The 17921-nt window shown below is 46.3% G+C and overlaps 1 protein-coding gene across 1 annotated transcript in view; it reads left to right on the top strand.

Annotated features, from left to right (window-relative positions):
- The first annotated feature begins 2436 nt into the window (after window positions 1–2436).
- The window catches only part of DZIP1L (DAZ interacting zinc finger protein 1 like), a 282067-nt gene continuing 266582 nt past the window's right edge, over window positions 2437–17921 (top strand). Inside the window, exon 1 of the mRNA XM_063915531.1 lies at window positions 2437–2489. The gene's annotated coding sequence lies outside the window, so the exon portion shown is untranslated. The remainder of the gene's footprint in view (window positions 2490–17921) is intronic.

Here is a 17921-nt window from a genome sequence, read left to right as displayed (position 1 = left end):
GGCGCCCACTGTGGCACTTGAATGCTGCTATTACTGGCTTCCCTTCCTCACAGCCATAGTACTCTGCTCGCTGGGTGGAGTTTTGAGAAATGACACAGTTGTGTCATGACGTTACAACGCATCCGCTTCATCTCGCAAAACTCCACTCAGCGAGCGGAGTACTATGGCTGAAAGGAGGGGAAGCCGGTAACAGCAGGGAGCCGCTAGCACTAGCCTTTGACACCAGCGAGCGTCATCCCTGGCAACGAGCATTACACACCCCTGGCAACAAGCATGACAGTCAGAGCCAAGGACGTGCAGTGAGACAAATGGCTCAGGACCCACTCACTAGCACCAAAGCCAGATGTACACACAATATATGAGCCAAAGGGTACATCTGGGTATTATACACAGGTGCAGCAGTATAAACTCCTGGAAATTTGGTGAGTTTTGATTAGAGATGTGCGGAAAAGATAGGCAGGTGAGGTACTGCCTCACCTGCCATAACATTTTACTCCAGAGTTTTGGTTATAAAAATGATAGAATAATGCAAAGAAAATATTTCAAACTAATTCTTTGTATTTTTCATATACTTTATACAGTCAAAACTCTGGCACAAACGTTAGTATGACAGGAAAGGCTCTGCCTCACCTACCTCACCCCACCGCACGTCACTGGTCAGAGCATGAAACCCCTGGCAACGAGTATTACACACCCCTGGCAATGAGCATGACAGCCAGAGCATGAAATCCCTTGCCTGGCAACGAGCATTACACACCGCTGGCAATGAGCATGACAACCAGACAGCCAGAGCATGAAACCCCTGGCAGCAAGCATGACAGCCAGAGCATGAAACCCCTGGCAACAAGCATCACACACCCCTACAACGAGCATGACAACCAGAGCATGAAACCCCTGGCAACGAGCATGACAGCCAGAGCATGAAACCCCTGGCAACGAGCATGACAGCCAGAGCTTGAAACCCCTGGCAACAAGCATTACATGCCCCTTTTTAATAAGGCAACGTCCCCTATTTTTTATGTCTATGGGGGGGGGGGGGGCATTTTTTTACTGTTCACACTGGGAGCCAAATTGGCTAAAAATAGCGCTGATTGTAATTCTGTAGACCCCTTCACACCGACGATAGGTATTATTATTATTATTATTATCCTTTATTTATATGGTGCCACAAGGGTTCCGCAGCACCCAATCACAGAGTACATAAATAATCAGTTCTGCCTCTGCTTTATCTGCAGTTCATCTCCATTCTCCCATTGGAAAAGAGCCTTCAGTGGAGCTTAACCGGTCCCATGTGTACCTGTTCACGTACATTTGTGTGTGTTCTGAAAATGTGCAGGCAGCATGCAAGCACTTCCATCCACATATCAGGGACAGACCCGTTAACCCATTATTAACCCATTATCTATATATTTAATTAGCTAAGAATTGTTTTTGTGAGAGCAAATGCTCCGAAATGACAACACTGATTTTGATGGTTCAGATGTCATTCAATAGGGTGTGTGACGTAGTTGTGCAATAAGGTCGCAGAATTGTGACAAGTGGTCTGTTTGTTGGGTCTTTTATAAAAAATAAATAAATATTGAGTGGGGGGCATGCATTTTTTGTTTTTGTTTTTTTGGTTGTTGTTTTTTTGCTCGATTTTGAGCAATGGTTGACTAGTACTAGACTAGTAGAATACATTATATAATACACCAGTGGATAAATTTACTAATGGTCAGTTTTAAATCAATCCACATCGATGTTGTGTCTCAGGGGCTAAAACATTCACTTATTAACTGACACTTTTTTGAAACACAGCATCGATTTAGATTCAAAATCGATTAAACTCGACCTTTAGTAAATTTACACCTGGTAGTTTTATACAATATTGCTCTTCTCAGTAAACTCAGCAATCTGGAAATGAAATAGTTAACAGCATAAGCTGCTGAGAGTTCATTCTGAAGTGCTGCATGGAGCTCCCACAGTGACAGCTTATACTGTACTTTTCATTCCAACCCTCCACAGTACAAGTTCATTATATAATACAGTTTCCATATGAGCAGTAATAGTGCACACAGCCCTGCAGCACACATAAGTGACACCAGATTAAAATACTATCAGAGAGACTGTTGTTTGATACTTTTGTGAGATTTGCACTTACCACTATTGTATATATGCAGTACTGTATATTAGGGTATATACACTACTGAGCTGTGGCTGGGCAGTGTGTAAATACAAGCTTACACAGTGTAATCAGACAGGTGTATGTAGGATACAGGATGGCAGTTGCTGCACAGCTAAGGTCGGGCTCTGGCTGTTTGTAATCTACACTGATGTAGCTTCCCTGGTTACAGGGCCGCCTTCCTGCTGTGCTGCTGGGTGTAGTGTAACAGTGTGGAGAGGGCGCTGTGTGTGTCACTGGGCTGATCATTTCCAGCTTGTATTCTTCATTCATCTCTGTGCAGCATGGGGAAGGCTTCAAGCTAATCTACTACTCAGGAAAAGCTCAGGTACACTTTATGTTACTTGCTGTATGTATTACCATATAGGTGTCTCTGTGGGACATTACTGTATTGTGTGACTGTTGTGTTGCTTAGATGACTTTTAGTTTTACATGATGTGACCTCCATGAGATTGACTGTGATTCTGTAGCCACATATTGCACAGCAGCTGTCCACGATTGCTAGTTAATTCACACAGCAGTAGAGTTTACACTTTGATGCTACTGTACAGTATCAGTGATCGCGCTGAGACCAAAAAAAAGTGGGTCCCAGGGACCCCTCACTTTTAAAAATTGGGGTCCTACTTGTCCTTTTCTGGGTCCCATTGGAATGAAGGTTTTAATTAGTCTTATTAATGATTCAAACATAAAAACACAAACTTGATTTGGACACTACAAAAGGGGTGCAAGGGGGAGGATGGGGTGACGATGCTGCTGGGCTGTGTAGCATACAGGACACCCCGCACTTTAGATGTAATTAGACATTTTGGTGACCTTGTGGCAGAAAGAGAATTGGTTCTCCCGCACTGAGACTGAAAACTGTGACAGTGCGCGCCGAAGGCGCGCTGGAATTTTTTAGGGGCGTAGCTTCGTGGGGAAGGGGCGTGGTCACATAATAGTACCAATTCACATTATTCCACACAGTAGTGCCGCTTATACACATTGCACCAGGTAGAACCTCCTATACACACTGAGCCAAGGAGAGCACGTTATTCACATTGCACCAGGTAGAGCACGTTATACACATTGCGCCACACATTGCACCAGGTAGAGCACGTTATACACATTGCGCCACACATTGCACCAGGTAGAGCACGTTATACACATTGCGCCACACATTGCACCAGGTAGAGCACGTTATACACATTGCGCCACACATTGCACCAGGTAGAGCACGTTATACGTATTGCGCCAGGTATAGCACGTTATTCACATTGCGCCAGGCAGAGCACATTATTCACATTGCGCCAGGCAGAGCACGTTATTCACATTGCGCCAGGTAGAGCACTTAACAATTATATGATTAAAAAACAGGACAACATTATTAAATAATACATTTTCTATATGTAATGGCTTTATGGTGCCGCTATAATAGAGCCCCAGACTGGATTTAGACACTACAAAAGTGTTGTGGGGGAGGGAGGGTGACAATGCTGCTGGGCTGTTATCATATCGGAAGTATGCATTCAGGATCCTGGCTGTCGGGATCCCAGCAGCCGTAATACCGATGCCGGAATCCTGACAGCAGCCACAATACCAACACTGGCATCCAGAGGTGATCAGGATCCCGGCAACGATATCCTGACAGTCAGGATCCTGAAGGGAAGTATGCACTGCCGCCACTGGTTTAGCGTGCAAGTGGGAAGGGGGGGGGGGGGTTAGGATATGGTGTTGGGGAGGGTTAGGCTGCAGAGGGGGGGGGGGGGGGGGTATAGGTGTTAGGCACTAAGGGGGTGGGTTGGGTTTAGGCTGCGGGAAACGGATAGGGAGGTTAGGGTACCCTCTGCACTCGTCACTCTTGTCGGCTTTGCTGCGATCGGGATGCTGGTGTCGGTATACTAAATGCCAACATCCTGATGACGACTTCGGACACTTGGTACAACCACTGGATTTGAGTCATGCTGCCTGTAATTTATGTGCTGACTGATCAACTTCAGTGACACTCACTGTGCTGGCTGCCTTTACAGTAACCAGCGGCAACCAGCAGTAACCAACAGCAACCAGCAGTAACCAACAAAGGCAGACAGCACAGTGAGTGTCACTGAAGTTGATCAGTCAGCACATAAATTACAGGCAGCATGACTCGAATCCAGTGGTTGTATCAAGGGTCCTGTATGCTGCAGAGACCAGCAGCACTGTCACCCTCTCGCCTCACCCCCACTCCATACCACAAAAATGTTGCGTTTAACACCTGTTTGCAGGCGCCATGCAGCCCCCATCTCCGCCATCCCACCGATATGAACAGCCCCCCTGCCGCCACCGTAAGTCCAGCTCACCCCTCCGCACAGCAAGCACAGTCCCCGGTCACCGACGTTCAACATCCCCGCAGCACAGTGTGTAGCGCGCCGCAGAGCCGTCCTCACTGTCTGTCCGGCTCCCGTGAAGCTCCAGCGGGTGATCGGCGGGGGCGTCCTCACTCTGTCCGGCTCCGTGAAGCTCCAGCGGGTGATCGGCGGGGGGGGCGTCCTCACTCTGTCCGGCTCCGTGAAGCTCCAGCGGGTGATCGGCGGGGGGGGCGTCCTCACTCGGTCCGGCTCCCTTGAGGCTCCAGCGGGTGATCGGGGGGGGGGGGGAGGCGGGCCGCACCGCCACAAGAGGACTTATAGAAGACCAGCTTCAGCGGAGCATCTTGCCCCCGGTGTGATGTGTGTGCGCGGTGTAGGGGGCGGGGCCTTCTGGGTGCATGCGGATAGAGAGATGCGGCGGCGATTGGATGAGGAGGCGCGGCGGTGATTGGATGGGAAGACAGAGTCTCCTATTGGTGCAGTGATACACAGCGCGTCCTATGGGACCCGCTCATTTTTTAAAACCGGGTACGTCTCTTCCTGTAGCGCGTAAAAACGCGCTATAGCGCGTATTTTGCGATCACTGACAACCCTCTCTCTGTCTAATGATAGCACTTTGGTGGGGACCGTTCCTTGGGACTGGCTTCATGTGATGCATGTAGCTGCCTGCTTGCAGGGTCCCAGCCCTGAGGAACGTTCCTCCGATCACCTCTGACCCTGCTTAGCTCTCTCAGTATAAAGATGGGTCCTAACTGGAGAGGGACTCCGCCAAAGTACTGTTTCTGAGAAATGCTGTTACTAAAGAAACGTCTTACATACAGTACAGTGGTGGGAAAAGCTGTTTAAGCCTGAAACCATTGCTTATGTTTATTACAAAGGTGTCAATCTGTTTATAAGACAAGCATAAAATTCTGTTCATGTAGTGCTATCTGAGATGGGGTACGGGCCATTGGGTCGACTCAACTTAGGTTAACAGTCATTAGGGCGACCACTGAAGGTCGACATGTGCATTAGGTCGACAGGTGAAAAGGTCGACATGAGTTTTTGGACTTTTTTGTGTCGTTTTCTTCGTAAAGTGACGGTGAACCCCAATTAGTGCACCGTGTCCCCTCGTGTGGCTCGCTTCACTCCAATCGTAGTCCACGTGGATTGTCAAGTATGGAAAAATCCAAAATATGGAAAAAAAAGTGATGTTGACCTATTGACCATGTCGACCTAATGCATGTCGACCTTCAGTGGTTGACCTTATGACTGTCGACCTAAACTGTGACGACCTAATGAACTTATCCCCTGAGATGAGTCACAACAGTGTCCACATACAGATTCTCCCTATTTACCAAGCTCCGTGGGACTCAATTGCTAAGGGGATTCCTTTGAGGCCTTATGTAAGTATGGTAAAGATATTAGGTGAATATTTAAGAAGGTCAGCGGCGGTACCTGTATGCGATCACCAATTCTCAGGATGCATATAAAGAAAATACTATTTTATTTTTTAGCTAGAGCATTTTTTAAAGCATTTAGATAAAGCTTTTGGATAAAGCATATATTCCTTCTAACTGTATTAAAATGTCCCGTCCTACCCCCCTGCCTTTTTACTGTTTTAGCATATTTTTTTTATTAACAAACCTGCACCTTTAATCTTAAGGCTGGTCTTATATGGTGCAGCAATGCTCCTGTGTTAACCGACAGTGCCGGTCAGGTATAAGCAGTGGGGGTCCCAACTGGCTGGCAACCCAGGCCCCCATACATCTGCAGCCCATTTCCCTGAATCCCCAATACACAAGCACTGCCGATCCGCCAATCAGTGATCAGCAACGATCAGTGATCTGTCTGGGCAGTTCTGTAACTGGGTGCCAGTCCACTCTGAGCAGCCAAAGCCCCCCCCCCCCCTCCCTCCCTTCCTTCCTAAGCACATACCATCATAAGTCTGCGCCCATTTTGGTGCTTGGGCAGGTCCGCCAGCTTTGGTTCACTCCTGCACTGATTCGAGCATCCTAAGGAAGCTCAGAGCGGCTGTACAGTGCGTGGCCAGAATGCAGGGTGCGTGGCCAGAATGTCCAAATGACATGCCTGCTGGCATTGGGCGATCAGAACATTGGGACACATGTATTAACCCTGGAGAAGGCATAAAGAGTTGATAAAGCGATGATAAGTGCAGGGTGATAACACACCAGCCAATCAGCTCCAATATGTAAATTCACAGTTATGAGCTGATTGGCTGGTGCGTTATCACCTTGCGCTTATCACCGCTTTATCACTTATTTATTCCTTCTCCAAGCTTAATACATCTTCCCCAATGTCCCAATATATCTGAGATGTTCATTACGGGGGCACTTAAACTTACTTCTTCTGGACAACAGCTGTTCCAAGGATTATTTTTTACAAATAGGCCCAACAATTTTATGTCATTGTGAAAACAGGACTTTTTGTGATTACTTGATAACCCCCTTTAGCAGGTTTATGTGAGCCGTCTTATAGTTCAGTTTATGTTGTGATTAGTGAGCACATCCAGTAACGGCCTGTGAGTAAACAGAGCAGCGTGGCTGGATTGCCTGCTGTGTGATACAGTATACTACTGGAAGACTTGCGGAGTCAGGTTACTTCTGTACACACCTAGTTACCAAGTTATCAAACCGATATTGACGACGCTTAATGTAAGAAGACATGGTACGTATAGAGATCATCAAATCTAAAATTACTTCTGAACGCTTTAAATTTTCCCCTGCTGTATGTTTGCTATAGGACCGGGTAATGTAATAATCCATCCCAAAGCCATTAACATACTAAAAGCAGCAGGCCTGTTGTTGTTTTGTCATAAGTGAAACAATGAAAATACTAATGAATGTTGTTACTCTTTGAGAATGCTTTATAGTGTTGTATTGTAAGCAGTATTAGTTTTATTATGAATTTTAATTATTTTGTTTAAACACACAGAAGTGTGAGCTGCTATTTACTAATAACTCAATGAAAAAATAATAATCTCTGCAATTTTGTCCTTATGGTCATACCAGGGGGTAAATTTACTAAAATGGGAGTTCTATTTAAGGTGGGATGTTGCCCATAGCAACCAATCAGATTCCAGGTTTATCTTTTAGAAGGTGCTAGATAAATGAGAAGTAGAAACTGATTGGGTTGCTATTGGCAACATCCCATTTTAAATAGAACTCCCATCTTAGTAAATTTACCCCTAGGAGTGTGTCTAATGTGTGATGTCACAACTGTTATATTGTTGATGTATTGTAAAGCTTTGTCGCTGTACTCTAACTATGTAACCCAATGGTGGACATAATATAGTGGGATTCTGCAGCCTGTGACTGATCATCTAGGAGAAGGTGTTAAAGTTGGGTGGAACTGGGTTTCACCCCCTGTAATGGTAGAGGGAACTAGTTCCACCTCCTTCATTGCCTTGCACAGTAATTAAAACAGAAAAGCCTGCCCTATCACCTACGTCACTAGATGCTGCAGGCGGCGCTAGTGTTGCTGATGAGCTGCAGCCACTCCCCCTTCCTCAGGTCCTGGTGGCTCCATGGTCCTTTATCTGCAGCCCACCCCTTCTGGTATTCACACACGCTGTGTCTGTTGGACATCATGCTTCCCCTCCTCAGCTGCTTCCTTTTCCAGCACAGCGTATGTGATGTCATGCTGTCACCAGGTGTAAAACTGCTGGAGTAAATGGAGTCTTTTGCCACCGGGCTACAGCCCTGAAGTGGGCACTTCCTCCATTGTTTCCGACCATTCCATGCCCTTCCTACTATAATAGATACAGGAGCTGCCGAGTGGAGGCAGCATGTACAGCCCAGGGACTAGTTACGTTCTGCTCCGGAATATCATGACCCAGTACTACTTCCCTGCCACCACCACCGCTAGCTGCAGCACTTACAGCAGCGGGGAACAACTGCTCCTTCTCACACCGCCACATACAGCGAGCTGGGCAGCCCTGTAACTGCCCGACTGCATGCTCCGCCCCCTCCCGGCCTCTACTGCTACTGGTGACCAAGTGATCCTGGAAACAAGAGAATAGCAGTGCGGGGAGTGGAGAGGGAGAGAGGTATGCTTGGCTGGGAAGCGTCTGAGTGTCCTGCTGCTTCTGTACAGTAGGTACTGTAACCGAGTGTCAAGTAACTGACCAGAACACCCACTGCTGTCACCACTCACTGGGTATTTTTACTAAGCCTGGCTCACTCTCCCCTCTCTCCTGTCCTTGTCACCCCTGTCCTGTTCCCATCCCATCTCTGCCACCACTGTGCTGGCCCTTTCTCTCCTCTCTCCTGTCCCTGTTACCCCTGTCCTGTCCCTGTCACCTCTGTGCTGGCCCATCACGCCTGTCCTGTCTCTGTCACCCCTGTCCTGTCCCATTCCTGTCACCTCTGTGCTGGCCCTGCCTTCTGTCACTGTTACTCCTGCCACTGTCCTTGTCATCTCTCTCAGCTGACCCTTCTGTTCTGTCCCTGTCCCCTCTGTCTTGTCCCTGCCACCACTGTCCTGTCCCTGTCACTCCTGTCCTGACCCTGTCACCTCTGTGCTGGCCCTGTCTCCCCTCTTTCCTGTCCCTTTCACCACTGTCCTGTCCCTGTCACCACTGTCCTGTCCCATACAAGTCACCTCTGCTGGCTCTGTCTCCCCTCTCTCTTGTCACTGTTACCCCTGTCCTGTCACCTCAGTGCTGCTGGCCCTGTCATCTCTCTCTGCTGATCCTTTCATTTGTCCCATCTGTCCAGTCCCTGCCACCCCTGTCCTGTCCCTGTCAGCTCTGTCCTGGTCCTGTTAACCCTTCAGTTCTGTCCTGGTACCTCTGTCCTGGTTCTGCCCATGTCACCCCTGTCCTCTCCCTGTCCCCTCTTGTCCCTGTCACCTCTATCTTGGTTCTCTATCTTGGCCCTGTCATTTTTGTTCTTCCCCACTGTACTGTCCCTGTCACCTCTGTCCTGTCCCTGACACCCTTCTCTCCTGTCCCCTCTATTCTGTCCTGGTTCTGTCACCTCTGTCCTGCGCCTGTCCCCTCTGTCTTAGTCTGTCCTGGCCCCATTGAACCGTCCCTTTCATCTCAGTACTGGCCCTGTCACCTCTGTCCTGGCACTTTTTTTTTTCAAAGGGGGGGCACCAAACTTTAACTTACCTCCGGGCGACGGGAATGAATTTATGGCACTGGCTGTCGCTGCTGCTGAAGTGAAGTAGAGAAGCAGTCTCTGTGCATCTTGAAGACAAGATGAGAGGGGCAGAGGGACAAGAGAGGTGGGGAAGCTGCTGGAGGGATACAGGACATGGAGCTGCTGGAAGGGCACAGGCGGTGAACTGCTGGAGTGTGAAGAGGTAGAGATGTGTATAAATAAGATTTTAAACCTACCGGTAAATCTATTTCTCCTAGTCCGTAGAGGATGCCGGGGACTCCGTAAGGACCATGGGGTATAGACGGGCTCCGCAGGAGATAGGGCACCTAAAAAGAACTTTGACTATCTGTGTGCACTGGCTCCTCCCTCTATGCCCCTCCTCCAGACCTCAGTTAGAGAACTGTGCCCAGAGGAGATGGACAATACAAGGCAGGATTTAGCAATCCAAGGGCAAGATTCATACCAGCCCACACCAATCATACCATGTAACCTGGAACATACATAACCAGTTAACAGTATGAACAAAAAACAACAGTAACGGTCCAAGACCGATGTCAACTGTAACATAACCCTTATGTAAGCAACAACTATATACAAGTCTCGCAGAGTTTCCGCACTGGGACGGGCGCCCAGCATCTTCTACGGACTAGAAGAAATAGATTTACCGGTAGGTTTAAAATCTTATTTTCTCTTACGCCCTAGAGGATGCTGGGGACTCCGTAAGGACCATGGGGTTTATACCAAAGCATCCAATCGGGCGGGAGAGTGCGGACGACTCTGCAGCACCGACTGAGCAAACGCTAGGTCCTCATCAGCCAGGGTATCAAACTTGTAGAATTTAGCAAAGGTGTTTGACCCCGACCACGTCGCCGCTCGGCAAAGTTGTAAAGCCGAGACGCCTCGGGCAGCCGCTCAAGAAGAGCCCACCTTCCTAGTGGAATGGGCTTTAACCAAATTTGGAACCGGCAATCCAGCCGTAGAGTGAGCCTGCTGAATCGTATTACAGATCCAGCGAGCAATAGTCTGCTTTGAAGCAGGAGCGCCAATCTTATTGGCCGCATCCAGGACAAACAGAGCCTCTGTTTTCCTAATTCTAGCCGTCCTGGCTACATAAATTTTTAAGGCCCTGACTACGTCCAGGGATCTGGAATCCTCCAGGTAACCGGTAGCCACAGGCACCACTATAGGTTGATTCATATGGAACGACGAAACCACTTTAGGCAAAAATTGCGGACGTGTCCTCAATTCAGCTCGATCCACATGAAAAATCAAGTAGGGGCTCTTGTGTGATAGAGCCGCCAATTCTGACACTCGCCTTGCTGATGCTAAGGCCAACAACATTACCACCTTCCAGGTAAGAAATTTCAACTCAACCTTGTTAAGCGGTTCAAACCAGTGTGATTTTAGGAACTGCAACACCACATTCAGGTCCCATGGTGCCACTGGAGGCACAAAAGGGGTCTGGATGTGCAGCACTCCCTTTACGAACGTCTGGACTTCTGGAAGAGAAGCCAATTCCTTCTGAAAGAAAATCGAGAGGGCCGAAATCTGTACCTTAACCGAGCCTAATTTCAGGCCCATATCCACGCCTGTGTGTAGGAAATGGAGAAAACGACCCAAATGAAAATCTTCCGTAGGTGCATTCTTGGTCTCACACCAAGACACATACTTTCGCCAGATACAGTGATAATGTTTTATCGTCACCTCCTTCCTAGCCTTTATTAAAGTAGGGATGACCTCTTCCGGAATCCCCTTTTTTGCTAGGATTCGGCGTTCAACCGCCATGCCGTCAAACGTAACCGCGGTAAGTCTTGAAATACACAGGGCCCCTGCTGCAACAGGTCTTCCCTCAGAGGAAGAGGCCAGGGGTCTCCTGTGAGCATCTTTTGTAGTTCCGAGTACCAAGCCCTTCGAGGCCAGTCTGGAACGAGTATCGTCTGTACTCTTCTTCGTCTTATGATCCTCAACACTTTCGTGATGAGAGGAAGAGGAGGGAACACGTAGACCGATTCGAACACCCACAGTGTTACCAGTGCGTCTACTGCTACTGCCTGAGGGTCCCGAGACCTGGCGCAATACCTCCGAAGTTGAGGCGTGACGCCATCATGTCTATTTGAGGAGTTCCCCAAAGACGTGTTACGTCTGCAAAGACTTCTTGATGAAGTCCCCACTCTCCTGGTTGGAGATCGTGTCTGCTGAGGAAGTCTGCTTCCCAGTTGTCCACTCCCGGAATGAAGACAGCCGACAGAGCGCTTACATGATTTTCCGCCCAGCGAAGGATCCCTGTGGCTTCCGCCATCGCGACTCTGCTTCTTGTCCCGCCTTGGTGGTTCACATGAGCCACTGCTGTGACATTGTCTGATTGAATCAGAACCGGAAGGTTTCGAAGAAAACTCTCCGCTTGTCGAAGGCCGTTGTAAATGGCCCTGAGTTCCAACACATTGATGTGTAGACAGTACTCCTAGTCTGACCAAAGACCCTGAAAAGTCTTTCCCTGTGTGACCGCTCCCCATCCTCGGAGGCTCGCATCCGTGGTAACCAGGATCCAGTCCTGAATTCCGAACTGGCGACCCTCCAGCAGGTGAGCACTTTGCAACCACCACAGGAGGGACACTCTGGTCCCTGGGGACAGAGTTATTTTCCAATGTAAATGCAGATGGGACCCGGACCACTTGTCCAGAAGGTCCCATTGAAAAGTCCTTGCACGGAACCTTACGAAGGGAATGGCCTCGTAGGCCGCCACCATTTTCCCCAGAACTCGAGTGCATTGGTGAACTGACACCCTTTTCGGTTTTAGCAGGTCTCTGACCATGTTCTGGATGTCTTGGGCTTTCTCTATTGGGAGGAAGACCTTCATTTGTTCCGTATCCAGTATAATACCTAGGAACGGTAGTCGAGTTGTTGGGATCAACTGTGACTTCGGTAAATTTAGAATCCAACCGTGTTGCTGGAGCACTCTCAGAGAGAGCGCCACACTGCTCAGCAATTTCTCTCTTGACCTCGCTTTTATCAGGAGATCGTCCAAGTATGGGATAATTGTGACTCCATGCTTGCGCAGAACCACCATCATTTCCGCCATTACCTTGGTGAAAATCCTCTGGGCCGTGGAAAGTAGAAAAACGGCAACGTCTGAAATTGGTAATGACAATCCTGTACAGCGAATCTCAGGTATTCCTGATGGGGGGCATATATGGGGACATGAAGGTACGCATCCTTTATGTCTAGAGACACCATAAACTCCCCCTCCTCCAAGTTGGCTATTATTGCTCTGAGAGATTCCATTTTGAATTTGAATCTTTTTATGTACAGGTTTAGGGATTTCAGATTCAAAATCGGTCTGACCGTACCGTCCGGTTTCGGGACCACAAATAGGGTTGAATAATAACCTCTTCCCTGCTGGTGCAGGGGAACCTTGATTATCACGTGCTGTATACACAGCGTTTCATTTGCAGCTAACACTACATCCCTTTCCGATGTGGAAGCTGGTAGGGCCGATTCAAAAAATCGGCGCGGGGGCACCTCCTCGAATTCCAATTTGTAACCCTGGGAAACTATTTCCAACACCCATGGATTCAGGTCCGAACTGACCCAGGCCTGACTGAAAAGTCGAAGACGTGCCCCCACCGGTGCGGACTCCCTCATGGGAGTCCCAGCGTCATGCTGTGGGTTTCGGAGCAGCCGGGGAGGACTTTTGTTCCTGAGCACCTGACGAAGCAGGTGCTCTCTTGCCTCTGCCCTTACCTCTGGCGAGGAAAGAGGATCCCCGACCTCTTTTTGACTTGTGCGACTGAAAGGACTGCATCTGATAGGGTGTTGCTTTCTTTCGTGTTGGGGAATATATGGTAAAAAATTTGATTTACCTGCTGTAGCTGTGGAAACCAGGTCCGTCAGCCCATCCCCAAACAATACATCACCCTTATAGGGTAGTATTTCCATATGTTTTTTGTAATCCGCATCACCCGTCCATTGGCGAGTCCATAAGGATCTTCTCGCTGAGATAGACATGGCATTGGCCCTAGACGCTAGCAAACCAATGTCCCTTTGAGCATCCCTCATAAATAAGACTGCGTCTTTTATATTGGCTAGAGTTAGGAATATAGTATCCTTATCCATAGTATCAAATTGATCTGTCAGCTCATCTGTCCAAGCTGCAATTGCGCTACACACCCATGCCGACGCAATCGTCGGTCTTAACACGGCACCCGTATGAGAATAAATACCCTTTAAGGTAGTTTCTTGCCTGCAATCTGCAGGGTCCTTAAGGGCCGCTGTGTCAGGAGACGGTCGCGCCACTTTCTTGGACAAGCGCGTCAGGGCCTTGTCCACAGTGGGGGGTGATTCCCAAATCTCCCTGTCCTGCTTAGGGAAAGGGTAAGCCATAAAAATTCTTTTGGAGATTTGCGGTCTCTTTTCCGGAGTCTCCCAAGCTTTTCCAAAGAACTCATTTAATTCATGAGATGTGGGAAAATTAATAATCTGTTTCTTTTCCTTAAACATGTGTACCCTTGTGTCGGGGACCGAGGGTTCATCCACAATATGCAACACATCCCTTATTGCCACAATCATACACTGAATGGTTTTAGTCACCCTAGGGTGCAATTTTACTTCGTCATAGTCGACACTGGAATCAGAATCCGTGTCGGTAGTAGTGTCTTGTGTTAAGGGACGCTTTTGAGACCCTGACGGGCCCTGTGAGTCGGTCCAATCTGAGGATTGACCGCCTGATGTCCCCCCTAAACCAGCCTTATCAAGCCTTTTATGTAAAGATACTAGGAAAGGATATACAGCGCTATACACTGGATATAGACAATATAACTTTTTATTTATACAAAATTAGCTTTTGGTTACAACCATAAATTTAAAAATAGATGTTAAAATTTGTAAAATAGGGCAAACACAGCACAACACTTCATTGGATATATTACCACTTATAGAGGCCAAACACAGTCTCCTGTATAGAATCCTTTGGAAGAAGATGCCACAGTCCAGGGGGTGTAGATAGCACTTGTAGAGATGTATAGTCCATACGGAGTGGATGGAGAACCTTCAAGGCTTGATTATGGACAATTGTAGTCCTATTGAAAGCATGGTCTCGTACTCCTCTCTCGGACACCAACAAGTTCCCCGTTTAAGGCGTGAAGGACTTCTAGGCGTATTCCAGGATCAGGATGTTTAGCTGTAGTGAGGGCCTCGGCAAACCGACGCGTTTCGCTGTGTCAACAGCTTTGTCAAGGTGTGTGTGTGTGTGTCCATTGTGAAATTGCCCTTTTTAAAGGCTGTGCTGATTGCCCATTGTTAGCAGCTGTACTTAATTTACAATCATCAAATAACGTAAAAAATAAAACTATATCCAGTTTAATTTATTATTAATATGTGGAGACAAGTGTATATATGTTTAAAGACCACTTTTGTTTATTATTATTTATATACAATGTGTAGAATAATAAAATCATTTCCTGGTTCAATATCACGATCATGTGACCGCATGTGTATGCTTCCTGTGTCTGGAACGCATACCAGACTGTAATAGCTTGTAAGAATAAGAGACGCCGGTCACGTGACGTTGTTTGCGTACACGTGACCGGCTCCAATACTCGCGAGGGCCGCACGAAGCACATCGAGGTCCTGGTCACATGACCGGACCCACTTGCACGATGCGACTCCCGGAAGTACGTCACGTACTGGCAGTCCGGACGTGCCGGCCAGCAACCACAATGGGCATAGTTGCCCTCAGTTGGGAACAGACAATATTAGTATATTAAGAGAAGGAAAACCCCAGATTGTTGATCTCTTTAGCAGAAACATACTAAACTAATATATTAGAGGAACTTTGTTTTCAGCAAAAACTTTAAATAGGGAGAGTTTGGCCCTCATTCCGAGTTGATCGGTCGCAAGGCGAATTTAGCAGAGTTACACACGCCAAGCCGCCGTCTACTGGGAGTGTATCTTAGCATCTTAAAATTGCGACCGATGTATTCGCAATATTGCGATCACAAACTACTTAGCAGTTTTAGAGTAGCTCCACACTTACTCTGCCTGTGCGATCAGTTCAGTGCTTGTCGTTCCTGGTTTGACGTCACAAACACACCCAGCGTTCGCCCAACCACTCCCCCGTTTCTCCGGCCACTCCTGCATTTTTTCCGGAAACGGTAGCGTTTTCAGCCACACACCCATAAAACGCTGTGTTTCCGCCCAGTAACACCCATTTCCTGTCAATCACATTACGATCGCCGGAGCGATGAAAAAGCCGTGAGTAAAATTACTATCTTCATAGCAAAGATACTTGGCGCAGTCGCAGTGCGAATATTGCGCATGCGCACTAAGCGGAATTTCACTGCGATGCGATGAAAAATACCGAGCGAACGACTCGGAATGAGGGCCATTCTTTTTTAGAAATACAGATATTGATATAGATATATGTACATAACATATTCAACAATCCTATATATAGCAGATTGTAATAATAATTATCTGTAAATACCAGCATAGACATAATTTGCTATAAATCTGTATATTCTCAATTGTATGTTTATCCATGTTGGAAAATTAGCAATCTACCAATATCTCTGCTCTATAGTGCCATCTTGTGGAATTATTAAGAAATAGCATTCTCGTAATAAATAGCCATTCTAAATACCATACCTAAAGTAAATAGCATTCCCTATAATATAAACCATGACCAAGATGTTGCTATCGTGGTTTTGAAATGTTTTAATTAATTGGACCCGGACCCTAAAGTACTGCATTAAGTTCCAAAGCTTCATTTAGGCCACAGGGATATAGGGAATTCAACTGGAGTGTCCAATATATCTCCTGTCGACAAAATCGGGTATATCTATCCCCTCCTCAACATGTCGGTGAAATATATTCCAGTCCAATAACTTTCAAGGAACTGGGATCTTTATTATGATGATATACGAAATGTCTCGATAGGCTGTGTTTCATTAGCCCATTTATGACATTTCTGCGATGTTCCATGAATCTTAGTTTCAGCGCTCTAGTCGTTCTGCCGACATATTTTAAATTGCATCCGCATTTCAATAGATATATAACCCATGACGTATTGCAATTAATGAAAGTAGAGATATTTATACATTTCTCCTCCAAAACCATACCGATCTTTTTGATTTTATTACAAGCATGTAAACATGTTGTACATTTATTGGCTCCACATTTGTAGAAACCCTTAGGTTTCGTAGATAGCCACCCCCCTTCCGATTTTGTTCCTATGTCTGATAAATTATTTCTTATAGGGTTCTTTATTTGGCTGGGTGCCAGTATGTTCTTTAAGGATTTGTTTTTCCTGAAAATAAACTCTGGCTTAGCTGGAAGAATACCATTCAAAATTGGATCATTTAAAAGCATATGGTAATTTTGTTTAATCGTGTTTTTAATCTGATTAGATCAATTATTAAATCTGGATATAAAGGGCATATCTTTCTTATTGTCATCGGAAACTTTGGAGGTTTTGGAGGAGAAATTTATAAATATCTCCACTTTCATTAATTGCAATACGTCATGGGTTATATATCTATTGAAATGCAGATGCAATTTAAAATATGTCGGCAGAACGACTAGAGCGCTGAAACTAAGATTCATGGAACATCGCAGAAATGTCATAAATGGGCTAATGAAACACAGCCTATCGAGACATTTCGTATATCATCATAATAAAGATCCCAGTTCCTTGAAAGTTATTGGACTGGAATATATTTCGCCGACATGTCGAGGAGGGGATAGATATACCCGACTTTGTCGACAGGAGATATATTGGACACTCCAGTTGAATTCCCTATATCCCTGTGGCCTAAATGAAGCTTTGGAACTTAAGGCAGTATTTTAGGGTCCGGGTCCAATTAATTAAAACATTTCAAAACCACGATAGCAACATCTTGGCCATGGTTTATATTATAGGGAATGCTATTTTCTTTAGGTATGGTATTTAGAATGGCTATTTATTACGAGAATGCCATTTCTTAATAATTCCACAAGATGGCACTATAGAGCTGAGATATTGGAAGATTGCTAATTTTCCAACATGGATAAACATACAATTGAGAACATACAGATTTATATCAAATTATGTCTATGCTGGTATTTACAGATAATTATTATTACAATCTGCTATATATAGGATTGTTGAATATGTTATGTACATATATCTATATCAATATCTGTATTTCTAAAAAAGAATCTCTCCCTATTTAAAGTTTTTGCTGAAAACAAAGTTCCTCTAATATATTAGTTTAGTATGTTTCTACTAAAGAGATCAACAATCTGGGGCTTTCCTTCTCTTAATATACTAATTTTGTCTGTTCCCAACTGAGG

Source organism: Pseudophryne corroboree, chromosome 4 (assembly GCF_028390025.1).
Source record: "Pseudophryne corroboree isolate aPseCor3 chromosome 4, aPseCor3.hap2, whole genome shotgun sequence".
NCBI classification, from domain to species: domain Eukaryota; kingdom Metazoa; phylum Chordata; class Amphibia; order Anura; family Myobatrachidae; genus Pseudophryne; species Pseudophryne corroboree.
Note: the sequence above shows the minus strand (reverse complement) of the source record. Positions and strands in the feature narration are given on the sequence as shown.